The 26,638-nt window shown below is 37.7% G+C and overlaps 1 protein-coding gene and 1 pseudogene across 6 annotated transcripts in view; both read left to right on the forward strand.

Annotated features, from left to right (window-relative positions):
• Positions 1–26,638, forward strand: part of STAU2 (staufen double-stranded RNA binding protein 2) — a 431,723-nt gene that overhangs the window by 9,591 nt on the left and 395,494 nt on the right. The window lies entirely within an intron of this gene.
• Positions 2,519–2,917, forward strand: LOC110197257 (large ribosomal subunit protein eL30 pseudogene; annotated as a pseudogene).

Genomic DNA, 26,638 nt, shown 5'->3' on the forward strand with positions numbered 1-26,638 from the left:
TGACAAATAGCATTGCCTTTTGAAGTTGTTGCCAGTTATCTCTATGTATAGCAGTTAGAGCAATGATTACGTAGCTGCAACTAGGAGAATTTATTTCTATATCTGCTGCTGGCTGAAACAAATCTTAAAATACAATTTTATTTGTTTTACTTCTATCAGCTTTGAAAATTGGGATGTGTGAATTAGGCTAAAGGGGTTTTGCTAACTGGGTATACCTTCTAAATGAGTTTCTGGAATTGCTTAGTAGAGATGAAAGAGGGGTAAAGGTCTCCCTTATAACTAACAATATATTTCTTCTTCATTTAATTTGTAGTTGTTTTTTTAAAATGACATAAGTGATCTATACCAAGAAACTGGGATAGTATAGGTAAATATTAGATGCTATCAATCAATATTTATTAAGCACAAGTATTTATTAAGAGGCCTCATATAGGAGGTGGTGTTTGATCTGAGTTTTGAAGAACACTAGAGGTTAAAAAAGACAGAGGATAGGAAGGAGTGAATTCTAGGAATTGAGAACAACCTGTCTGAAGGCATGGGATGGGAGATGGATTGTTGTGTATGAGGGACATGAAAAAGGCTAGTTTGTCTGGATAGTAGAGTTCATGGATGGGAGTAATTACAAGTAAAGTTTTGGCTTCAGATGTTGAATTCAATACATTGAATCTTTATAGAAGTTTTGATACTCCACAATTTTCACATTTAATATCTTCCTATAGGATCAAATATTCTTTGTATACACTTTGTATATCTTTGTAGATGTACTCATACATACTTATAGATACACATTTATATTTAATGTATGGCTGTCATTTTTCTAAGATCAGTCAGTCAGTAAACATTTATTAAGCACCTGTTATGTGCCAGGCACTGTGCTAAGTGCTGAGGATACAAAAAGAGGCAAAAGACATTCCCAGACCTCAAGAAGCTCACAAACTAATGGGGGAGACAGCAAGCAAATAAATGTGTACAAACAAGCTATATTCAGGTTAAATAGGAAATAATTAAAAGAGAGAAGGCACTAGAATTAAGAGGGATTGGGGAAGGCATTTTTTAGAAGATGGGATCTTGGTTGGGACTTAAAGGAAACCAGGGAATCCAGTAAACAGAGATGAGGAGAGAACATTTCAGGCATGGAGGGTAGTTAGAAAAAATTCCTAGTGTGGAGAAATAAAGTGTCTTGTTCATCGAGGAGCTAAGAGGCCAGTGTCACTGGAGTATGTGTTAGAAAGTAAGGTATAAGAAGACTGGAAAGGTGGGAGGGGGCTAGGTTTTGAAGGGCTTTGAATGCCAGAAAAGGGGATTTGGTATTTGATCCTGGAGGCGACAGGGAGACACTGGAGTTTATTGAGGAGGGGATTGACATGGTTGGAGCTGTGATTTAGAAAAATCACCTTAGTGGTTGTATGGAGGATGGATTTTTGTGGAGAGAAATTTGAGGCAGGCCAATCCATAAACAGGCAACATACCAGGTTTGAGGTGACAAAGGACTGCTTCGGGAGAGAAGGGAGTATATTCAAGAGATTTTGCAAAGGTGAAAATGACATCTTGGTAACAGATTGGATATAGATATGGGAAGTGAAAGGTACTGAGGATTTGAGGATGACTCTAAGTGTCTAGTCTGAGGGACTGGGAGAATGGTATTGCCCTCTGCAGTAAGCGGGAAGATAGGAGGTAGGTGGGGGTCTAAGGAGAAAGATAATGAATTCTGTTTTGGGTATGTTGGATTTAAACTATTTACTAGACATTTAGTTCAAGATGTCTGAAAGGCAGTTGGAGATATATGATTGGATATCAGTAGAAAGGTTAGGGCAGCATAGGGAGATTTGAGAAATGTCCACATAGAGATGATAATTAAATTGGGGGGAGGGTAGACTGTGCTATCACCAAGTAAAGTAATATATAGAGAGAACAGAGCCCTTTGGGCAACCTACAGTTAGAGGGCATGATCTGGATGATGACCCTGAAAAGGAGACTTAGAAGGAGTGGTCAAATAAGTTGGAGGAGAACCAGGAGAGAATAGTGTCCTGAAAACCCAGAGAGAAGAGAGTATCAAAGAACACAAGGATTGAGAAAAGGCCATTGGCTTTGGCAATTAAGAAATTATTGGTAACTTTGGAGAGAGCAATTTAAGTGGAATGAAGTTGGAAACTGGATTGTAAGGGGTTAAGAAGGGAGTGAGAAAAGGGAAAGTGGAGGCACTTATTATAGATGACTCTTTCAAGGAATTTAGCCAGAAGGGGCAGAAGAGATATAGGATAATCATGGAGATAGAAGGATTAAGTGAAAGTTTTTAAGGATAGGAAGACTTGGGAATGTTGGTGTAGGTCATAGAGAGAGAGAGAGCCAGTAGTCAGGGAGAGATTGAAATTAAGTGACAGAGTAGGAACGACACAGAGGGCAATCTTTTGGAGAGAAGGGATAGACTGGAATGGCTTGATCTGGTAGAGGGGGTTAGCCTTGGTAAGGAGTATGGCCACAATCTTGGTGGCAGGTCCCTGGCTCAGGGTCCTCCCGCACCACAGGCAGGAAGATGGTGGCTGCAAAGAAGATGAAAAAGTTGCTGGAGTCCATCAACTCGAGGCTGCAGCTGGTCATGAAAAGTGGCAAATATGTGCTAGGCTACAAACAGACCCTGAAAATGATCAGACAAGGCAAAGCCAAATTGGTCATCTTAGCCAACAACTGCCCAGCCTTGAGGAAATCAGAGATTGAGTATTACGCTATGTTGGCCAAAACTGGCATACATCATTACCGTGGCAGTAACATTGAATTGGGTACAGCATGTGGGAAGTACTACAGATTATATACACTGGCTATCATTGATCGAGGTGATTCTGATGTCATTAGAAGCATGCCAGAAAGACCAGTGAAAAGTAAACTGTACAAAAGTATTCTTTAATAAACTGGTCAAAACTTGTTTTTTTTAAAAAAAAGGAGTATGGCCACCTCATCATGTGAGACAGGAATGAAGGAGATAGTGGCAGAAGGCATGTGAGTGATAGGTGAAGAAAAAGAGGAGAGGAGAGGGAGCTTGTGGTAAATGGCCTCAATTTTTTCTGCAAAATGAGACAAGGATGTCTACTAAGAAGGGAGGGAGGAGACTTTGCTAGGTTTGAGGAAGGATGAAAAGGTTTGGAAGAGCCTTAGTGAAGAGTGGGATAGTGATTTGATTTGATGAGGGAGGTATAGTAGGATTGCTTAGCAGCAGCAAGGGTCCAGTTGAGGTTGTATAACATACATTTGTATTGGATCCAATCAGAAAGATTGCATGATTTTCCCTCCTTTTTTTTTTTTTAAAAGCAGTTCTTATGGAGGAGTGAAGATGGTAGATGGTAGGAGTGATGAAATAAGGGGGCTAGGGACTTAAAACAAGAGGATAGTGTAAATGGAATTGGTACCCTGAAGGGTCAAGATGAAGAAAAGAAGAGAGACTGGCTAGTGAAGGGAAGATGGCCTGGGAGATGATTGAGGGTCAAGGGACTAGAATTTGATAAGGGAAGATGGAGGAAGAAGTGGAAAGCCAATAGGTCATGGTAGGATAAGAGGATTGTGGAATTCTTGAACATGGAGGTGGAATACTTGTAGATGATGGCAAGATCTCAGATATAACCATTTTTATGTGTGACTGACATGGGGTAGAAGAGTAGGCCATGGGAAGTATGTAGGTGTGTTTGAGAATCAATATTTAAGGTGAGGTTCCCTCGTATGAGGGCAGGAGAGGAGGAGAGAAGTGTGAGGGGAGGAGAGAAATTTTGAGCTGTATACCAAATTCATTGAAGACAGAAGGGAAGTACCTGGAGGTCTGTAGACAGTAGCTACCAGGATTTTGATTGGGTGGTAGAGATGAACAGCATCAAACCTCAAATGAAGAAAGGTTACCAAAGGATGCATATAGGGAGAGAACCTGGAAGTGGCAATGGGGAGCAAAAAGTATTCCAACTTGCCTGCCTCAGTGAGCTGAGGGTAATGTTTAGAAAGTGCAGCCCTGGAAAAGGTGGCCAGGGAAGCTGTGTGAAGCTGAGGGAAGACAGGTTTCATTAATAGCTAAAAGATGAAAAGAATGGGAGAGGAAAAGATTTAGGATGAAGGAAAGCTTTTTGCCAATAGAACAGGTATTCCAAAGGGCACTGTGGAAGAGGAGGGTGGTGTTTGATTAGAGCTTTGGGATGGGAGGATTGAGGGAGTTGGGAATAAGGTATTGGGATGTGAGGGAGGGGGGATAGGTTTGGATGATAACCTACAAGGGTTTAGAATCACTGGTGCTTGGAGCTCAACTTGTAAAAATGAGGACTTTTAGTTAATAATAACTTACCAGCAGCCACAGATTGAACATTTCAACATAGCTTTTAAAAAATGTAGCTGCAATTACCTCTAATAAATTACAAGAAAGTATTTAAAGTGGTATTCTGACTTCAACATTATAACTCATTTCACTTCTTTTGGCTTTTCTTTTTGAGTTGTTAATAAAATTGAAAAAAATACATACCTGGAGTATTTTTTGTATACTTGAAATTTAGTGAGAAGGTGTGTACTATGTACTTGATATTCATATCTACCTAGATATTATTGTTATTTACTTAGGATTCTTGATACAATTTTGGTACAGAACCATTTTTTGATTTAGTGATAGTATCCCTGTAATTTGGACTATAGACATTCAACATGTATCCTGTTGTCAGAGGAATGTTCAAATTTTGCCTCTGTGACCTTGGTCAGATACCCTAATGTCTCTGAGCCTCAATATTTTCATCTGTAAAATGGAAATAACAATAGCACCTACCTCCCGGGGTACTCGGGAGGATCAAATGATGTGAAAGTACTTAGCACAGTGCCTGGCACATAGTAAGCTCTATATAAATGTTATTGTTATTATTATTATTTTATTTAGAGCTGGAAGGGATCTCAATGATTCTGTGCTCTTATTTCTCTCCTTTTTGTAGTTAACACTTGGTTATCATTATAGGATTATATGCTTTGTATTAATTTGATTGAATTACATCATTGTAAAATAGCACAGTGCCTAACTTATAGTAGGCACTGAATAAATGCTTAATGCCTTCCTTTTTCTTCCTTATGTCTTTAGTGGCTCCTCATTGCTTATAGGGTAAAATAGAACTTATTTAACTACCCGGTGTTTGTGACTTTCCACAGTATTGTTCCAGTCGACTCTTTTGGCTTTATTTAGCTCTACTTCTCTCCACATACTAAACATTCCAGATAATTGAGGTTACTAGCTATTCCTAGATGATGTTCTGCCCTCTCCTTCATTCATATATATATTCATGCCTATCATGAATTCCTTCCATATCACATATTGAAATAAATTCAATTTAACAACTATTTGTTAAGTGGTTACTATGTTCAAGGCATTATGCTAGTTGCTAGGGTTATAAAGATAGACATGACACAGGCCCTGTTCTCAAGGAACTTACAAGCTAATGGGGAAGGAACCAAGGGCACAACTTATGTAAAGGAAAATGAGAGATGTGCAAAGGAGAGGTTTATGCAAGTGCTTGGAGAAATTTGACAAGGGAAAGATCACTTTTATCCAGGATGGGGCAAAGGGGAGTAAAAGAAGCTTTCATGACAAGGTGGGAGAGTCCATGAGGCAGCATGAACAAAGGCACAGAGACAAGAAATGTCATCAACAGAAGTGGCGTGGACAGTAGTCCAGTTTATTTATGCTAAATCTAAGTTATTCTGAAGTTTTTATACTAAATGTAGTTTTCTGTCTGTTTAGACTATATTTTTTTTCCCCTCTGGTATACTTGTCTACTACTATATGGCAGGCACTGTGCTAGGTACTGGGTGTATAAGCACAAAGAATGAAACAGTCTTTACTCACAAAGAACTTACATTCTAATGGGGAAGACAACTAGAACTTGCAAAAATATATACAGTGTAAAGTTAGTAATGTATTATAAATATCAATATCACTATCTTTCATTCATCCCCACCCAAAGAGAAAAATAAAAGCCCTTTCCACTTTTAAAAATTAAATTTTATTTTTTTACCTGCAAAAATCCATCTTTATCCTTCCCCCATGCCCCAAAAGAAAAATAAAACCTGTGTCACAAACCCACATAGTCAAGCAAGACAAATGTCCACATTGTCTGTGTCCAAAAGGACAGCCATTCCCATATTGATGGGTACCCCCTTAGAATTCCATTCTTTGCCATCTGAAAAAGAGGTATAAATATTTTTGCTTATTCTTAGAGTTTGTTTTGCTTAGGTCTAAATACCTTCCTTAATCTATTCTCCCTGTAATTTCCTCTTCTTCCCATTCCTTCCCATTTATGTATTGAATGAGATATATTTCTGTACTCAGCTGTGTGTTCACTCCTTTGACCATTTCAGATGAAAGGGAGGTTCAAGTGTTAGTCATTTCCCCCATCTTAACCCCTCCTCCCATCCTTTTTTTGGTATCGATTTCTACTTGTATATATGTGAGATAATTATCTATAACCTTCCTTTCCCTCTCCCACTAATGTATTCCTTTTCCCTTTATTTCAGTTCTTCTTTTAAGATCATCACAACATAACAGAACCACTCCCAGGCCTTCTGTCTTGATCAGAGTATATATGACCTCCTGATTTTGACAGGGTTCAGAGGGAACATATACATCATTTCCTTCTATAGAATCTAAGCAGTTTATCCCAGTATGTTTATTCCTTTGTTTCTCCACAGCTGTGGTGTTTTCTTCAGGAATGCTTGGAAGTCGTCTATTTCATTAAAAGTCAATTTCCCCTTCCTCCTCTTTAGTATTATATTCAGTTTTGTTGGGTAAGTTATTCTGGGCTGTAAACCTATCTTCTTTGCCTCCTGGAATATTGTATTCCAAGCTCTGTACTCCTCTATATTGGCTCTTAAATTGTATGTCATTCTGATGTAGCTCCTCAGTACTTTCTTTTGGTCTGCTTGCAGTATTTTTTTCTGGAAGCTCTAGAATTTTACTAAAAACATTTCTGGAAAATATTATATTTAATTAAAAGAAGAGAAATCTTCTTGTTTATATCTTTTGACTATCTGTTGGGGAATGGCTCATGTTCTTACATATATGTGTGTGTATATATATATGTATGTGTATATATATATATATATATATATATATGTATCAATACCTTATATTCCTTGGATCTCAAGCCTTTCTCAGACAAATTTACTGTATTTTTTTTCCAGGTAACTGTTTCCCATCTAATTGTAACTGTATTGATTTTGTTTGTATGCAAATTTTCCAATTTTATGTAATCAAAATTGTCAATTTTATCTCATGTGATCTTCTCTTTCTCTTATTTGGTCAAGAACTTTTCAGTATCCATAGTTAGGTGTCTCTTTCCTTCCTTGTTCTAATTTGTTTATAATATGACATTTTATATCTAGGTCTTGCATTCATTTGGAGCTAAAAAAAATTGAGGTCATCCACACAGAGCCCTCTCTTTATCCCTTTTGAGTTTAACACATTTCTACACCAAATTCTTTGTGTGTGTGTGTGTGTGTGTGTGTGTGTGTATGTGTGTTGTGTGTGTGTGTGTGTGTGTGTGTGTGTGTGTGTGTATGTTTAACCCTTCTTTGATTGGTTCAGATGAGAGTGAGATTCAGGAGATATCTACCTTCTTCACTTTAACCTTCATATTTGTATACTCTTTTTCTTGTGTATTCCATTTATTTGAGATAGTGTTTCCCTCTTCCTCATTTCTTCTCTAGTGGATCCCCTTTTCTTTCTCTTTTATTTTGTCTCTTAAAACTCACTCTGTGACCTTCGATATTAGGATTTTGAATATTAGCACTTTATTATCATCATTTAGATCAAATGTGTTTATGTTTTTTATTTTTATTTTTCATGATCCCATTGTTCACATTTCAGAATTTCTACTCAGTTCTGGCCTTTTTAATCAGGAATTTTTGATACTTCTTTGTTCTGTTAAAGGTCAATTTCTCTCCTCTCCCTCCTTCTCCCCTCCCCCCAGTTTTACTCAGCTTTGCAGGGTAAGTTATTCTTGGTTGTGAGCCTTTAACTTTTGGCTTTTGGAATACTCTATTCCAGAATTTTAATGTAGTAGCCATCATATATCTTGTGTGATCCGTGGTTCCTTTGTTCTTGAATTCTTTGCTTCTGGCTGCTTACAGTATTTTTGTTTGACTTGGAAGCACTGGATTTTGGTTGTGACGTTCCTGGAGTTTCTTTCAAGTGATGATTGATTGGTGGGTTCTCTTCGTTTTCATTTTGCCCTTTCATTCCACTGGATCAGGGCTGTTTTTTAAAAAAATATTTCTTAAAATATGATGTCCAAGTTTTTTGTTGGGCTATGATTTTCAGGTAGTCTGATGATTTTAAAATTCTCTCTCTTTGGCATGATTTCCAGGTCAGTTGTTTTTGATAGCAGATACCTGGCACTTTTGCTATTTTGTTCTTACATTTCTTGTCTTGTTGTCTGTTGACTCCATTCTGATTTTCAGATATTCTAGTCCCAGTACAGGTTATTAGTTGAATTCTCAATGATTCATGTTAATTGTTTATCAGTCAGTGAAAGATAGTGAACTTTTGATGTATAATTCTAGCCAACAAATCATGTTTTGTTAGATGTTATGTAGGAGCTAAAGTGTTTCAGTCTGTCATGATGTGTTACACAATTTCTACCTTGTATAATCTGCTTTGATCATTAAGTGCATGCTTTCTAGGAATAACCCTTCTGTATTTTCTGGCCCTTAATTGCTGTCATAAACTCCCAGATTTCATAAATGAATTCATATTACTTAGTCATTTGTTTATTTCTTTGCATATATTTAGTTGAGTTCTTGTGGATGTCATCCATAGAGGACCTTTTGATTCTCTTTTTAGATCTTTAAGCACTTTTGGTTACATTTGTCAAATTCATTGGTATATATCTGTTATCAACCTTTATTATTGCTAAGTGAAGTGACATCTTCTTGTTCCAAAAACATTTCTATAGGTTTTCGATTTGTTTAAAATATGCTTTTAGAATATCTATCAGTTCTTTCTCCTTTTTTTGCTGAGAAAGTGTTAAACTTTCTGTAGTTTCCTTAGTGTGATAGACCTTGTGCTTTGTTAATATTGCATATGACTAGTATTACGCAGTTGTTAATTGTTTCAATGTGTTGTTCCCATTGAGCTTTGATCTCAGGATGCCAGTAAGCCTCAATATAATCAGCCATAGAAGTTTCAGTTGTTGTTCAGCCATTTTTCAGTTGTATCTAACTCTTTATGACACCATTTGGGGTTTTCTTGTCAAAGATACTGGAGTGGTTTGCCGCTTCCTTCTCCAGTTCATTTTACAAATGAGGAACTGAGGCAAACAAACAGGATTAAATGACTTGCCCAGGGTCACACAGCAGATAAGTGTCTGCTGTCAGATTTGAACTCATGAATATTAGTCTTCTTGACTGCAGGCCTGGAACTATATCCACTGCACCACCTTCTAGGCATACAAGCTACTGAAGCTTTATTTTCTTCTTGCTTTTGTTCTTCCTCTTCCTACTGGTTGGAGATACAAGGCACATACCCAAGTTAAGAATGAAATGAGAGTTAAATAACAATATAAAACAATAACACAGGGTATACCATAGGATCAGAGATTTAGAACTGGAAGGGGACTTAGAAGGCTTCTAGTACAACCCCCTCATTTCACTGATGAGGAAATTGAGCCCCAAAGGAATAGAAAGCATTATGTTGAACTGCCTAGTGAGTGGTATAGACAGAATTCAGAGCAGGGAGAGGTAGCCTCAAGTGATTAAGGGAGGCTTTATAAAAGAGGTGGTACTTGAGCTGTGCCTTTGAGAAAGAATGGGATCTTAATAAATATAGATGACATTCCTGGCAGGAGGAATGACGTATTAAGTCAATAAATATGTGCTACTCTTAAAAATTATTGAAAACTTCTCACCCTTCCCACATCCCACCCTCCATAGAGCTTTTATTTATATTGATGTTTACCGCATTAGAAATTAAAATGTCTTAGTATTATTATGAAAATAGTTTTGACCTGGTGGATCCTTTAGAAAGGGGGTCCAGGCCAGAGGGATTCCCAGACTGCACTTTGAGAATTGCTGCTAGTTTAAGTCTAAGTGATTCCTACCTGATCTTCATTGGACTTCTCCATTTTCTCCAGAGACTCATCTCCCTGAAGGATCAAATCAACTCTGAAATTTACACTTTCTTAGTATACTCCTTGCTCTTTGGGCCTCTCCCTCTTTCTGGCTGGAGAAAGTGGAATCTGGACGTCAGAGAACTACTTAAGATCCTCTCTTGGGGGGGGGGCAGACAAATATTTCATCACTTTCCACCTGATTGTTCCATTGGATTTTGTCTCCAGAAAGTTATCAAATCAACTCTGAAACTCACACTTAGCACTCTCTGTCCCTTGGACCCCTCCCCTTTAGGACTGGAAAGAGTAGTGAATGGATATCACAGAGCTCCTCTCAGATCTTTTATGTAAGGAGGGGCCCAGGGCAGATATCTTATAAATTTCTACCTGGCAGTAGGATTTCATCATCTCCCACCTCCCTTTCCTTACTTTTCAGTTTCTTTTTATGCGTTGTCTTCCCTAATTAGATTTTCAGTTTCTTTAGGATAGGGACTGTCTTTTACTTTTCTTTGTACTTGTAAGGCTTAGCAGAGTGCCTAGTACAGAGTAGGCACTTAATACATGTTTATCAACTGACTGGCAGAATGATGATGCTATCTACAGAGATAAGGGAAGAGAGCTGGAATTACAGGAAATAAAAGTAAGTGCATACTGAGACATTTTCAGTTTGAGGGGGGTGACCTCCAAATGGAAATTTCTAGCAGGTTGTTTTGCAGGATAGTCAAGATTAGAGATAGAAATATGTTCTTTTTCTTTTCTTATTATATATTTAAGTTTTAGTAAAAAAAAAGATAAAAAAGATTGGAGATAGAGATTTAGGAGTTATTTTCATAGAGAGGTTCTAGAACTCAGCCCTTAAATAGAGCCATTACACAGTCAAAATGAGAGAGAATGAGAACAGGGTGTTTCATGAAATAACGTATACCCTCTAATGGAAAGAATACATTTTCCTCCCAAGGAGATATTATAAAATACCCTCATCCAATGGTCTGTTTTACAATAAAAATTCTAAACTTAGATGATATTAACACGATTTTGCTTAAATTGTGATTTTAAAGTTCATTCTTATTTGATATAAGCTTACCATGCATGTATTCTTAACAACTCAGAGATAGAGGAGTGTTTTACTTCCAGAAAGTGTAGATCACATATATTTAAAAATGAATTTTTTGGGGCTCTATTGACATTTTTCTCATGATTCTGAGTCATGTGACCAAGTTGGCAGATTAGACATTTTCTCTTATCCTTATGGCCTCACAACCTTTTCAATAGGAATTATGTGTAACACATGAAGTGATTTCACCTATCTCCATGTTCTAGGAGAGGTATTGGCAAACTCCGGTTTAATTAAAAATGTAAAAACTATTCTTATCTTTTGGGCCATATAGAAACAGGCTGGCTGCATTTTGCCTGAAGTCCATAGTTTTCTGAATCCTGGTCTAGGACAGTAAGAACCCAAATGTGGTAACAGTTCAATGAACTAACAACAGAGAAGGCTACTTGCTAGCTCCTAATGTGCTTACTCAGCATCCTCTCTAACACTCTCCATGACTTTTTGGCAGGCAGGCCACACAATCTGACCCATGCTTGCAGCAGAAATCAGCTTTCTATCCATGGTTCTCTTTTATACTTGGCTGCCATGATAGAGTTTTACTTTTACCATGTACTTCTGACAATGTGTTTCTGATTGGTGGAGGTTATTTTTACTTTTTTTTCCTACTTCCTTTTTTTTCTTGCTCAGGTCCATCCATTTCACCTATTGTACTTCTAGGAACTTTTTTAAAAAAATAGATTTACTACCTTTTCCCCATTCTAATCCACCCTTCTTGATAGTTTTTGTGCTTTGAGCTGATCATGCTCCTTATCTTCTCTGAAATCTTCAGTGACTTACTGTTGCCTACAGAGTATTCCTTTGCCTAACATTGAAGGCCCTCTGTAATGGAAAACTTTTCTTTTTTTCCAGGCCTATCTCATATTATTTCCTTTCATGTATTCTTTATTTAATTAAAACTGGACTATGCCCTATCTTTGGAGCACATCCTGATCATTTCTGTTTCTGCAACTTTGTTCATTTTATTTCCTTTCCCTAGAAATAATACATTTTCTCCCCCTCTTCGTCAGTGGAATTTCTAATCATTTTTTTCAGATTTTCTTTTTTTTTTTCTTTTTTTTCCGGCAATTGGGGTTAAGTGACTTGCCCAGGGTCACACAGCTAGTAAGTGTCAAGGGTTTGGTCTGAGGCCGGATTTGAACTCAGGTCCTTCTGACTTCAGGGCCAGTGCTCTATCTGCTGTGCCACCTAGCTGCCCCATTTTTTTTTCAAATTTTATTAATTTATTTATTTTTAGTTTTCAACATTCACTTCCACAAGATTTTGAGTTCCAAATTTTCTCCCCATCTCGTCCCTCCCTCCACCCAAGATGGCGTGCATTCTGAATACCCTTCCCCTAATCTGCCCTCCTTCTATCTCCCCTACCTCTCTTCCTCCCTTTCCCCTTCTATTTTCCTATAGGGCAGGATAGATTTCTATACCCCATTACCTATATATCGTATTTCCCAGTTGCATGTGAAAAATTTTTAACATTTGTTTTAAAACTTTGGGTTCCAAATTCTTTCCCTTCCTCCCTCCCCACCCACCCTCATTAAAAAGGCAAGCAACTCAATACAGGTTATACATGTGCAGTTATGCAAAACACTTCCATAGTAGTCGTGTTGTGAAAAACTAACTCTATTTCCCTTAATCCTATCCTGCCCCTCCATTTATTCTATTTTTTCTTTTGACCCTGTTCCTCCTTACAAGTGGTTTGCTTCTGATTACCCCCTCTCCCAATCTGCCCTCCCTTTTATCATCCCTCTGCTTTCTTATCCCTTTCCCCCCTGTTTTCCTGTAGGGTAAGATAGATCTCCATATGCAATTGAGTGTGTATGTTATTCCCTCCTTAAGCCAAGTCTGATGAGAATAAGATTTACTCATTCCCTCTCACCTTCCTCCATTTCTTCTCCATAGTAAAAGCCTTTTCTTATCTGTTTTATGTGAGATAATTTACCCCATTCTACCTCTCCCTTTCTCCTTCTCCCAGATATCACCCCTTCATTTTCAACTGCCCTCTGTCTATCTATCTATACATACATATAATTTCTTTACCTCTAACTACCCTAATACTGACAGAGTTCTCATGAGCTACAAATATCATCTTTCCATGCAGGAATGTAAACAGTTCAACCTTAATAAGTCTCTTATGATTTCTCTTTCCTGTTTACCTCTACATGCTTCTCTTGAGTCTTGTATCTGAAAGTTGAATTTTCTATTCAGCTCTGGTCTTTTCATCAAGAATGCTTGAAAGTCCTCTATTTCACTGAATGTCTGTTTTTTTCCCCTGAAGGATTATACTCAGTTTTGCTGGGTAGGTGGTTCTTGGTTGTAATCCTATCTCTTTTGACCTCCTGAATATAATATTCTAAGCCCTCTAGTTCCTTAGTGTACAAGCTGCTAAATCTTGTATTATCCTGAATGGTTTCTTTCTGCTGCTTGCAATATTTTCTCCTTGACCTGGGAACTCTGGAATTTGGCTACAATATTCCTAGGAGTTTTCCTTTGGGGATCTCTTTGAGGAGGTGATTGTTGGATTCTTTCAATATCCATTTTGCCCTCTGGTTCTAGAATATCAGGGCAGTTTTCTTTGACAATTTCTAGAAAGATGTTATCTAGGCTCTTTTTTTTTTATCCTGGCTTTCAGATAGTCCAATAATTTTTAAATTATCTCTCCTGGATCTATTTTCTAGGTCAGTTATTTTTCCAATGAGATATTTCATGTTGTTTTCTATTTTTCATTCTTTTGGTTTTGTTTTACATCTTGATTTCTCATAAAGTCACTAGTTTCCATTGCTGCATTAATTTTTAAGGAAGTATTTTCTTCACTGAGCCTTTGGACTTCCTTTTCCATCTGGCCAGTTATGCTTTTGAAGGCATTCTTCTCTTCAGTGGCTTTTTGGACCTCTTTTGCCATTTGGGTTAGGCTATTTTTTAAGGTGTTATTTTCTTCAGTAGTTTTTTGGGTCTCCTTTAGCAAGCTATTGACTTGTTTTTCATTATTTTCTTGCATCACTCTCATTTCTCTTCCCTAGCTTTTCCTACTTCTCTTACTTGCTTCTCAAAATCCTTTTTGAGCTCTTCCATGGCCTGGGACCAGTTTATATTTTTCTTGGAGGCTTTAGATGTAGGAGCTTTGACTTTGTTGTCTTCTTCCGGTTGTATGTTTTGATCTTCTTTGTCACCAAAGAAAGATTCTATGGTCTGACTTTTTTTGTGCAGTTTGCTCCTGATCTCAGACACTTACTTGAGTTATAAAGTCTTTGTTAAGGTAGGGGTCAGCTTCCAGTGTGGAGAATGTACTGTCCCAAGCTTCGGGGGTTTTGTGCAGCTGTTTTCAGAGATACTTCTAGGGACCTGTAAATTTCTAGTTCTTCCAAGGTGGTCTGATCAAGGGTGAGGTGTTTACTCCTTTCCTGGCCTGTGCTCTGGTTTATGAATGACCACAAGTGCTTTTTTCTGCCTTGGAACTGTCAGGAGGATTCCTTCTCTACTGCCCCTGTAAGCTCCACCAGGCCAGTGCTCCTCTTTGCCCCAGCATCACTATATAGAACTGGTACCCAGATCCAGGCACGGACAAAGCAAGAGAATCCTACCTCAGCACCAGCAAAGAGATCCCTGCAATCTCCCACTGATCAGCCACTCAATTCCCCCTCAGTCTGTGGGCCGGAGCTCAGGAAGAAGCCACAGCCCCAGGGCTGTGCTGGTACTAGGGCTGGGTCTGAGCTTCTCTGTCACCACAGTCACAGACTTTTCCTATTGACCTTCTAAGTTGTCTTCAGAGTTTGTGGGTTGAGAAGTCTGGACCACCACAGCTCCCCTTGATTCAGTCCTCTAAGGCCTGCTCCAGGTTCCCTGAGGCCTGTTTTGCCTGCGCAACCATGCTGAACTGCGTTCCTCTCCCAGCCTAGCGTGATAGACTTTTCCAATCAGCCATCCAGGTTATCTTGGGCTGGAAATTTGTTTCACTCTGTCTTTTTGTGGGTTCTGCTGCCTTAGAATTTGTTTAGAGCTATTTTTTTTATAGGTATTTAGAGGGGTTTGGGGGAGAGCTCAAGCAAGTCACTGCTTTTACTCTGCCATCTTGGCTCTACCCCCTCTAGTTATTTTATTTTATTTTTTTTTGGTGAGGGCAATTGGGGTTAAATGACTTGCCCTGGGTCACGCAGCTAGTAATGTATCTGAGGTGGGATTTGAACTCAGGTCTTCCTGACTCCAGGGCCGGTGCTCTATCCACTGCGCCACCTAGCTGCCCCTAGTTATTCTTTAAAGACAAACTCAAAAGCCTCCTTCTCTGATACCTCTTGTCAATAAGACTACTTGATTTTATACTTTCTATTGTACTCATGTATATTGTATTATGTATTATAATGATCTATATGTCTATATCTATATGTTTTATTTCCCTTCTAGACTCTAACCTTCATGAAGGCAGGGACTCTGTTTCATCTGAACTTTGTGCTTCCCTTCATTCCTGATACAGTGCTTTGTACACAGTAGGTAGTTAATAAATGTTTGTTGTTGGGTTGAGAAGGCAGGTATAAGTAGTAATAGGAAAGAGTGAAAAGGACTACCCCGCAAACTACTTGTCCTGCCTTCTTTGTTCTGATTTTCTTCCATATTAGAGGATTTATGGATGCATTTGTGTATGAAGGTGCAAAAATCAGTTATGGAATTTTAGGAACTAGCCCTATTGGGCCTGAAAGAGGTCTCTTTGACAGCTGATTGGATGGCTGTGCTTTTCTGTAGCATTGGCTTGTCTAGTTTCTGCGGTCCCTTGTCTATTTTTAACAATTTTGATCATGTTGTGTTCTGAATCTGTTTTGGTTACCTACCATTTTAGATGTGAATATAAATTGCACAGTGTCTTGCACATCCAGTATGTTAAAAAAAATTGCTGAATGATTGATAAGTAGATGAATATAACAATGTAAGAGGAAATGATGAACCTTAAATGAAGGAAGAATGGATTTCATTATAATCCTGCATGGAAATATATTTCAGTTAATTCAGTTATCTGTAAATTGGTTATCCATTTGGGGGTAATATTGTCCTCTTGTTTCTCTTCCTTTTTGCTGCCTGCCTTTTTATTATTTCATTACTTATTTTACTGAGAAAATTGACGTAATCTGTCATAAATTTCAACTTCTCTCCTTCCTTGTCTCGTTGCAGCTTTTTAATGTCCTTGCCTACCTTTCCCCTCTTTTTTTTCCTTCCTCCAATCTCACAGGAAAAAGTGGCCTTCATTCTTCCTTCCTTGCTAAGACCTGCAAATTGTACATGCATTTCATACTTTGCTCCAAGGACAGTGACACAACCCTAGCTTAAGGCCTGAACATCTGTAGCCTACATTATTGTCAATCTCCGAATTGGTCTTTCTATCTCTGGTCTCCTTTTTTTCCAATCTATCTTCCACATAGCTGCCCAGAATTTTTTTTTTTTGCTTTTTGTTTTTAGGCAGTTGGGGTTAAGTGACTTGTGGGGTCACACAGCTGGTAATTGTTAAGTGTTTGGTCTGAGGCCAGATTTGAACTCAGGTCCTCCTGATTTCAGGGCTGGTGCTCAGAATTTTTTTCTTTAAAGGCACAGATCTGACCATGTCACTAATCTCTTTGAAACCTTCAGTGACTTCCCTTTTCTTTTCCCCCAAACAATTTACATCTTCTTAAGCCTGGCCTTCAAGATCCACTACCATTTAGCTCCATTCTTCCTTTCCAAACTTATTTTCTATTACTCCCCTTTATGTACTTCATGTTTATACCAACCTGGATTACTAGCTGTTCTCCAAAGTTGACAGCTCAAGTCCCATCTCATCTCTGTAAGTTAGCAAAAACTGCCTTCTGACCTTGGAATAAACTCTCTTTTTATCTCTGCCTCTCAGAATCAGTGCTGCTTTTACCTCTGCCATCATGCATACTACTATCTTTCCCCTAGTTTCTGGTATACTCTGTCTCTTAGAGTGACCTCACATTTATTTATTTATTTATTTATTTGTGTATATATTGTGTCTTGTAGTAGAACATAAGCTCCTTGAGGGTAGCAATTGTTCCATTTTTGTCTTTGTATTGGTCCCTAGCCCTTATATAGGGTCTTATCCATAGTAGGAACTTAACTAATTCAAGGCAAGAAACATTTATACTATTGGTAGCTGACTGTACCTTTACCAAGCCCTCCTGTCTTTTTCCAGACAGATATGCTCATAATCAGTAATTCTCACTCACGTATCTTTAATCTGTACCTCTCTGCTGTCCATTGCCATTTATGCCATTGCCTTTATGCCATTTTTAGAGAGCCATCTTTTGAGCTTGCCACCACTTAAATTGTTTCAGTTTTCCTTATCCATTGCAATAGGCAGCATGGTACAGTGAAATAAATGCTAGATTTAGAGTCGGAGTACCTAGGTTCAAATCCCAACTCTATTACTCGCTACCTATGTGTTACTGAATTATCTCTGGGCCTCGTTTCCTTATTTTGGCTAGGGAGTTTTGCAGCATGACCTCTGAGTTTCCCTTGAGGTTTATGAACCAAACTGCTACATGTATTTATAGAGTACTATACATTTGTTAACAGCTACTTCTTCACCAACACTTACCAATCCCACTCAGTATAGTTTCTGCAATACCTGATCTATTGAAATAGCTCTCTCTAAAGGCAAAGGTTCTTAACCATTTTTGTGTCCTGGACCACTTTAGCAGTCTGGAGAAGCCTATGAACTCCTTCTCAGAATAATATTTTTACATGCATAAATTACATTGGTTTACAAAGAAGCTAGTTATATTGTAATAGTTATTGAAATATACATAAAAAAAAACAAATCATGAGCCCAAGTTAAGAATCCTTCATCTTTTTTATTTTTAAAAAACGTTTATTTATTTTTAGTCTTCAACATTCACTTTTACAAGATTTTGAGTTTTAAATTTTCTCCCCCTCCCCCAGATGGCATGCAGTCTGATATAGGCCATACATGTATAATCATATTAAACATATTTCCACATTAGTGTTGTTGTAAAGAAGAATTAGAACCAAAGGGAAAAACTACACAGAAAGAAAAAAAAGGAAAAATAGCATGCTTTGATGTGCATTCAGATTCCATCGTTCCTTCTCTGGATGTGGATAGCGTTTTCCATCATGAGTCTTTTGGAGATGTCTTGCATCGTTGTATTGCTGAGAGGTGCTAAGTCTATCAAAGTTGGTCATCGCATGATGCTGCTGTTATTGTGTACAATGTTAAGAATCCCTGCTCTTTAGGCCTTTCCTTGTCCTTCTAGCTGTTAGTGCTCCTCCCCGCCCTCATAGCCTTACATTTACTTAGTTTATATTTATTTATTATATGTGTTGACTCCCCCAATAGAATATAAGCTCCTTAATGGTAGGGACTGTTTCATTTTTGTCTTTATAGCCTCAGTGCCTAGCATAGTGTCTGACTCATAGTAGATATTTAATAAATACTTGTTAATTAATTGATTGGGCAGCTAGGTGGCGCAGTGCATGGAGTGCCAGGCCTTGAGTCAGAAAGGCGAGTTAAAATCTGGCCTCAGAAACTTACTAGCTGTGTGATCCTAGATAAGTCACTTAACCCTGTTTGCCTCAGTTTCCTCTTCTGTAAAATCAGTTGGAGAAATGGTAAGCCATTCCAGTATCTTTGCCAAGAAGACCCGAAAAGGGATCATGAAGAGCTGGACACAACTGCAAGGACTGAACAACAATAAATTGATTGACTAAGATTACTAATGAGCTCTGTATCGACAAATTACCTTTTCCTTGACTTTTTTCTTTTGGGGGGAGCTTTTGAGCCAAATATAATAGCACCTATCTCACAGGGTTGTTGTGAGGGTCAAATGAAATAGTATTTGTGAAGTGCTTAGCATAGTGCCTGGTACATAGGTGCTTAAATAAATGCTTGTTTCATTCTCTCTTCTTTCCTAAGTATCATTTTCATTTTTCTCCAGTGGTTACATATATGTAAATATATGTATATATTTGTCTGCTTTCATGTTGTATCTACCCAGTAGAATATAAAGTCCTTGAGTATTTGTATCCCCATTACCTAGCATAGTATTTATAGTAAGTGTCTTAACAAATACTTGTTGGATTGGATTCCTTTGATTTTGTAAGAGTATTTTCTAGCTATCTCCATCTATCTCAAGAATTTCTTCCTTGTCTCTTACTGGCTCCTTATCCTCTATCTACCCTTTAAATGTGGGTTCTCAAAGTGTGCACTTGTCCCTCTTTCTTACCTCTCTCTATATTCTCTCTCAGTTCTCTAATTACCCTTTATGGCTTCAAAAACTATACCTAGACAGACAACTCTGAATTTTATATCCCTGCCTCTATCCTGTCCCCAGAGTGCCAGTACCCTATTTTTAACTGGCTTCTGGATCTATGCTTCCAAAAGTCTGACCAATTAATTAGCCAATTAGCAAGAATTTTTAAGTACTTACCATGTGCCAGGCACTGTTAGACACTGGGGATTCAGAGACAAAAATAAAACAAATAGTCTCTGCCTACAAGGATCTTATATTCTATGCGGGAGATAATATGTACCTGTATAAGAACATACAGATTACCAAATAAATAATAGGTAGGTTAATAGGGAGGTCACTAGCAGCTAAAGGATCACAAAATGTGTCATGGAGAAATTCGGATGTTTGGTGGGTGAGTTGAGGAGGATGGAAGTAAAGGAGCATGGCTGTTGGTGTTGGGGAATAGAGTTGGTACAGAAATAGCTAGGAGTTCATAATCACAGGGATTTTTTGAGAGTATGATAGAATGAGACTTAATGTTAACCATTGAAAAATGATTCCAGTCAGATTATCAGTGAAAATGATAATGATAATGATTTTGCCTGTTGAAGAAAGCAAATACTAGTTTGTTCAAGGCACACCCTCTGTACCCTGCTTTGCCCTATGTGAAGTGCCAGATCTTGTGAAGCTGGAGGCCTTATTCACTGCAAGCAGGAACAAAAGAAGATACAGCCTGAGGAAGTCTAAACATGAAGCAAGAGCAATTACTGGTAGGTTTCATCTAGTATGGAACATTCAAGAAAGCCTTGGGATGATAGTAGCCTGAGGCAAGTCACAGGGCTCCCTAGGAAGGCTTGGGGCAAATGTAGAGGCCACAAGTGGGCAGTGTGGATCTGTGGAAGTTTTGGAGGTGGAGACAGATGACCTGGATTCGGTGTTGACATAGGACTCTATCTGATTCACATTTCTAGCTAAGTTTCCTAACAGAACTCAAGCTTTTCCCTCCAAACATATCCAAAATAAAATCATTCTCTTTTCTCTCAAACCTGTCCTTCTAACTACTTAATTAATGTTGAAGGTACCACTACTCTTCTAGTCACAAGGGTTCACAACCTAGGAGTCATCCTGAACTGTTCTCTCTCTTCTCCACACTCCACAGTTGACCAGTTGCCAAGTCTTGTCAGTTTTATCATGTCACAACATGACCACCTTCCTCTAGGCCTGCATTACCTCCTACTTGGACTATTCCTGTTTCTGGGTTCCATGTTATCTCATTTAGCCTGTGGGGAGGGTTCATATTCATTTTCCCTTATCTTTAACCCTTCTCCCTAAAATAATGAATCACAGTTTTTTAAAGGGGTTTATGTGGGAGCAGAGTAGAATATAATAATAAATTAAAGGGGAAGCATGTAAACTTATAGTCATTTTGAGAGTTGATTCTGGCTCCCTATGTTCCATAAAAAGCAATATCTTATTCTTAGCTCCTTTTTCATTTCTGACTCACTCATTTATACCAAGTTTTGTACCTAGATATATCTCAGGTTGTCAGTTCTTTTATCTCTATAATAGCTTATATTGCTATAACTGCTTATATAATTATAATTGCTTATAGTGTTTACATTGTTTTTGGTTACAAAGTATTTTATATCAGTTGTCCCAATTCAGTCTGTTTTTAGTCTTTATGACTCTTTCACCCTAAAGTCAGAAACCATACAATAATGTGCAAATTAACTGGTACAAACTAAAATAATTAAAATTATTAGTGCATAATACACTTTGCAACTTTTTACTTCTATAAAAGATTTTAAGTATACAATTTGTCCTCCTTTTGCTGCAATTGCTTATTTTACATATTTAGCATTGAATTTACAAGATTTTGACACATTTTTTAATTCTTCATCATGAAACAGCACTTTAATTACTTGGATATTTAAGCTTACCTTTGCCAAACACATTTTTTCAGGTGTTGCTTCAAGTAGATAGCTTGTAAATTTTGAATGGGATTGAAATCAGGTGGTCTTTATGATGTTCTTTCAACTTCAAGCAGTTTATGCTGCATTGTTGAGGAATTTCTAGCTGCCAGGTCCCTCTGAAGTGCTTTGTTTGTTTTCTGAGAGTTGATTAGGCTGTTTTGTAGCAATACCTTGTCAATTCTTTTTTCATTTTGGATACACTTTCCTATGTGCTTTAGTTTGATCCTGCTTCATTGTGGATTGAAAATTCCTTGAAACACTTGTGCTCCGCACACCAAAAGCTGCTTCAATGCTTCTAACAGTCAGTGAAGCATGCTCAATAAGAGTCACAGTTTTTGCATGTTCCCTTCAAGTAATATCCATTCTTAACAACTGTAGAATTTAAAACCCAACAGAGGAAAGCAATAAAACACATGTATATGGCACAAAATCTAGCACTTAGTTGACAGAGAATTAACTAAAGTTTGGGAAGCCAGCTCAATCTGGTTTCTAACTAGTCAAAGTCAACCATATCAAAATTATTATTTGTCCCAAATAATATGTACCCAACTATAGATCTGGAGAAGTTACTTCTTTTAATCCCCATGAACCTTAGATGAGAAAGACTCTTCTTCCCTTTCTGTTTTTCAAGCTATCTTTCTCATCTTGCTTAAGGCTTTGCCTTTTCAGTCCTGAGAATCTTAGTGCTATGGTCCTTAGAAGTTCTCTTTATTTTACCCCATCTCCATCCCCTGTCTTCCTGATCCTTTTCTTAACATTAAACAAAATTCTTTTAGCTGAATCATTGGAACTGGTTCTGCATGTAGGCTTATAAGTAGAAAAAGTCCTTCAAAAAATAATGCATGTCAAAAGAACATTTCCTTCTCAATTTGCAGAAGTGGACCTTGGCATTATAATCCATGTTAAAGCATTAAAACAGTTTTGGGACCTCCTGGAATTAACCTGTGGGACCCAATTAAATTTAATGAATATTTGTTAAATGTAAGTTTTGGACAAGACCGTTTGATAGTGCATTCCAGGATACAGAGAGAATAAAGTAGCTTTTGCCCTGAAGGAGCTTACATCCAAGAAGGGATGGAAAACTTTTTTTCCCTTTTAATTTTATTCTGCTGACCCATAAAAATAATAACAGGCCAAGTAGAATGAAATCAAAACACATGTAAACACAAAGTGCCTACTGTGCAAAGCATTGTGGTAGAAACTATAATAGGCATAAAACTTAAATAAGACATGGTCCCTTTCTATCCTCATGTAGCTTACAATCCAGTAAGGAGATACATAAATATAGTGCATACATAAATGCATTAATAAGTTGTAAAACAGTGCCAAATATCCCTTTTCTTGGTCTAGGTCACTCTGAAAGATCTAGTATGCTCTAGGAGTTTCCAAATGAATGAATGAAAGAATGAAAAATGCAGTATTGAGTATTTGTCATGTTCTGGGCACTGTTACTACAGTACTAAGGAAACAAATTCAAGCAAACAAGACATGTTCTTCCCTCAAGAAGTTTACATGTGTAACCAGGGAGGACAAATCATGTGGAGCCAGAGTTGCAAAGAGAGGTGGTGGCTTGTTCTGAAGTTGGCTGGGAAGAGAGATGGTAGGCTGGTTCTGGGCAGGATGTGGTGAAAGCTGTGGGCAGATTCTGGTAGTTTGGGAGATTTAACCAGAAGCCCCTGTTTGTCTTTCACTTAACACTTCTCAGGACTTGAAGACACCTCAGATTTTGTGATATACCTTGGGATCATATGGTTTTAGGTGTCAAACCATGGAGTTTTCACATCTCCCTGAAGTATCTCCAAGGATTCTGGGGATTTCTGGATGTTGGCCACTTTTTAACATCTTCAGAGGAGATAAGTAGGAAAGATGAGGTTGTGAAACCAATTTAATTCAACAAGGATTTGTTCTGTGAAGTTTAGATTCAGGTCAAAGCGCAGTTGAGGACCTAGAGGGCCACATATGGCCTCAAGGTCACAGGTTCCCTACCCCTGGCCTGTATAGAGATTGACCATTGGGTATGGGGATCAGCAAAGAGGTAGTCTGGCTGGAATATAAAGTACATGAGAGGGAATAATGTGAAATTAGTATGGAAAGATAGATTGGAACTAGACTGTGAATCAGTTAATCACAAATTTTTATTAGGCACCTACTATGAGCCAGACTCTGTGCTAGATAAAAATGAAACAGTTCTTGCTTTCAAGGAGGCCACATTCTATAGAGGGAGACAGCGTATATAATATGTACACACATAAGGATATACAAAATACATCCACCATAACAGGTATTTGCAATGGGAGGGATTAGGAAATACTCCTGTGGGAGATTGCACTGGGCAAGTAGGTAGCCCAGTGGATAGAGTGCTGGGCCTGGAGTCAGGTAGACTCATCTTGGTGAGTTCAAATCCTGTCCCAGATACTTACTAGCTGTATGAGCCTGGGCAAGTCACTTAACCCTGTTTGCCTCAGTTTCTTCATCTGTAAAATGAGCTGGAGAAGGAAATGGCAAACCACTCCAGTATGTTTGCCAAGAAAATCCCAAATGGGGTCATGAAGAGTTGGACATAACAGAAAAATGACTCAACAACAACAACAACAACAAAAGGCTTATAAGAGGTAAAGGTAAGGAGGAAGTGCTAGACCATTTGGGGGGGGGGAGGGGGGGTGGTGAAATACGGTGTCTGAAGACTAATAAGAAAGCTAGTTTGGCTTGACTACCCAACATTGGGAGGGAGGCAGTGTATAAGAAGACCTAAAGGTAGGGTGGAGCCAGGTTGTGAAGGGCTTTAAATACCAGATAAAGGGATTTGTGTTAGAATGTAAGCTCCTTGAAAGTAGTTGTTTTATTCTTTTATTCTTTGTACTTGTATCCCCAGTGGTAGCATAGAGTAGGCCCTTAACAAATTGTTGTAAAATGAATGATTGCTTGATTCAAGAAGTAATAGGAAGCCACTGGAATTTATTTAGCAGGGTATTAGATGGTCAAATCTGCTTTGGGAACCAATGGAGGATGCTTTTAGATTTTCCTCTTTTTTAATCAAGAGGGTCAAAACTTTTTTTTAAAATCAATTTTTGGGGCAGGTAGGTTGTGCAGTAAATAGAGCTCTGGCCTTGGAGTCAGGAGGACCTGAGTTCAAATCCAGCCTCAGACAGTTGACACCTACTAGCTATGTGACCTGGGGCAAGTCGCTTAACCCTGATTGCCTTACCAAAAAAGAAAAAATCAATTTTCTTAATATTTTAAAAGAATCAATTTTTAAGTTTTATTTTTCAGTTTTATAGTGTTTTTGGTGTCCAATTTATTTTTCTCCTCATTTATAATATTTTTGTATTTGGCTTATTTGTTGGCTCACTAATTTTTAAAATTGTATATTCTGTTCATTAATCCTCCCTTTTTCTATGTTGTTAATATGAAGTTTTTAAGGATTTTTTTTCTCTCTGAGAACGGATTTAGCTGCATCCCAGAGATTTTGGTATGTTGTCTTATGATTGTCATTATTCTTATAGTTATTATTTCTTTTCAAATATAATTTGTTCTTGGACCTACTTGTTATTTAAGATTTCATTATTAAATCTCTATTTAGGTTTGTGATATTTGCTTGTGCTTCCTGAATTGATAACTGCTTAGCTTTTCTACATTTCACTTTTTTGCATTTTTATCTTTGCCCCAATACTTGGTCTAAGTTTTATAGAAGTATCATACAGTGATGAGAAATACGTATATTCTTTTAGTGATCCCGTTTGGAAGATTCCTTAAATCTGTTAGCTGTATATTCTCCAATAGTTTATTTGTTTAGTTCTAAGTTTCTCCTTCCATCCTTGCCCTGGCCTTTTTAAAGCTTTATGTTAGATTTGTTCAGCTTTGAGAGAGGAAGATAAAAGTCTCCTATAATTGCTGTGTTAATATATGCTTTTCTGTAATTTAATTAATTTTCCTTTATGAATTTAGATGATATGCTATTTGATGCATATATATTTAATACTGATATCCTTTCATTGTCTCTTATTCCTTTAACTGTGATATAAGTTCCTTGTTTATTTTTGATATTATAAATTTTTATTTTTGTTTTGTTTAGCAGTATGATTATGATTCTTGGTTTTTTTGGATTCACCTGATATGAATGAATATTGTTCCAGTCTCTTGACTTGATTCTATGTATGCCTTGTTTTTAAATGTGTTTCTGGTAAGCAACAGTTTGTGGAGTTTTGTTTCCTTATCCATTCTGCCACTCTGTCATTTTGTTATATTGTTTAGTCCATTCACATTTAAAGTTATGAGAGTTATGTTTATGTTTTCCTCTATTTGTGTTGTGAGTATTGGTCTTTTCTTAATTTTTTTTAAATCTCCTTTCTCTTTTAAGTCAATGTTGTTGTTGTTCAGTCCTTCAGTCATGTCCATCCAACTCTTCATGACCCTGTGGACTATAGCATGCCAGGCCATTCTATCCTCCGTTATCTCTCAAAGTCTGTCCAATTTCTTGTTTGTTGTTTCCATGATAATTTGTATCCATTTCACCTTCTGCCATCCCCTTTTCCTTTTGCCTTCAATCTTTCTCAACATTAAGGTGTTTTCCAGGGAGTCCTGTCTTCTTGTTATGTGGCCAAAGTATTTAAGCTTCAGCTTCAGCATTTGACCATCTAGTGAGTAGTCTGAATTAATTTCTTTAAGTGTTGACTAATTTGACCTCCTTGCTGTCAAAGGGACTCTCAGAAGTTCTCCAGCACCGCAATTTGAAAGTGTTGATTCTATGGTGCTCAGCTTTCCTTATGGTCCAACTATTACAGCCATACATTGCTACTGGAAAAGCCATAGCTTTGATTATATGGACCTTTGTCAGCAAGATGATGTCTCTGCTTTTTAGTATGCTGTCTAGATTTGCCATAGCTTTCCTTCCAAGAAGCAAGCATCTTTTAATTTCATAGCTGTGGTTCCTGTCTGTAGTGATCTTTGAGTCCAAAAATATAAAATCTGATACTGCTTCCATTTCTTCTCCCTCTATTTGCCAGGAAGTGATGGGACCAGTTGCCAAGATATTAGTTTTTTGATATTAAGACTAGTTTTTAGACTCTCCTCTTTCACCCTCATCAAGAGGCTTATTAATTCCTCTTCACTTTCTGCCATCAGAGTGGTATCATCTGCATATCTGAAAGTGTTGATATTTCTCCCAGCAACCTTAATTCCAGCTTTTGATTTATCCAGTGTGGCAGTTAGCATGATGTACTCTGCATG

The sequence above is a fragment of the Phascolarctos cinereus genome, unplaced genomic scaffold, assembly GCF_003287225.1.
Source record: "Phascolarctos cinereus isolate Bilbo 61053 unplaced genomic scaffold, phaCin_HiC Scaffold_4;HRSCAF=312, whole genome shotgun sequence".
Taxonomy (NCBI): Eukaryota; Metazoa; Chordata; class Mammalia; order Diprotodontia; family Phascolarctidae; genus Phascolarctos; species Phascolarctos cinereus.